We start from the raw sequence: 482 nt of genomic DNA, 5'->3' as shown, positions 1-482 counted from the left end.
GTTCTTGAGCTTCTGCAGGCATCTTCTTCAGATGAAGAGATCCTCCAGCAGAGCTATCCAATGATATCTTGGCTAGTTCAGACAGACCATCATAGAAGATTCCTATGATGCTCCATTCTGAAAGCATGTCAGAAGGGCACCTTCTGATCAATTGCTTGTATCTCTCCCAAGCTTCATAGAGGGACTCACCATCCTTCTGTCTAAAGGTTTGGACTTCCACTCTAAGCTTACTCAATTTTTGAGGTGGAAAGAACTTTTCCAAGAAGGCATTGACTAGCTTTTCCCAAGAGTTTAGGCTTTCCTTAGGTTGTGAATCCAACCATGTTCTAGCTCTGTCTCTTACAGCAAAAGGAAAGAGCATAAGTCTGTAGACTTCAGGGTCAATCCCATTGGTCTTGACAGTGTCACAGATTTACAAGAATTCAGCCAAGAACTGATGATGATCTTCCAATGGAAGTCCATGAAACTTGCAATTCTATTGC

At 42.3% G+C, this 482-nt stretch overlaps 1 non-coding gene across 1 annotated transcript; it reads left to right on the top strand.

Annotated features, from left to right (window-relative positions):
- Positions 1-121: 121 nt before the first annotated feature.
- On the top strand, positions 122-229 carry LOC148552767 (small nucleolar RNA R71). The gene has a single exon (XR_015892744.1). It is a non-coding gene; the product is annotated as a small nucleolar RNA R71 (small nucleolar RNA).
- Positions 230-482: the final 253 nt, after the last annotated feature.

Source organism: Arachis ipaensis, chromosome B7 (assembly GCF_059453495.1).
Source record: "Arachis ipaensis isolate K30076 ecotype BB chromosome B7, ASM5945349v1, whole genome shotgun sequence".
In the NCBI taxonomy this organism is placed as follows: domain Eukaryota; kingdom Viridiplantae; phylum Streptophyta; class Magnoliopsida; order Fabales; family Fabaceae; genus Arachis; species Arachis ipaensis.
This window is presented reverse-complemented; position numbering and strand designations above follow the sequence as displayed.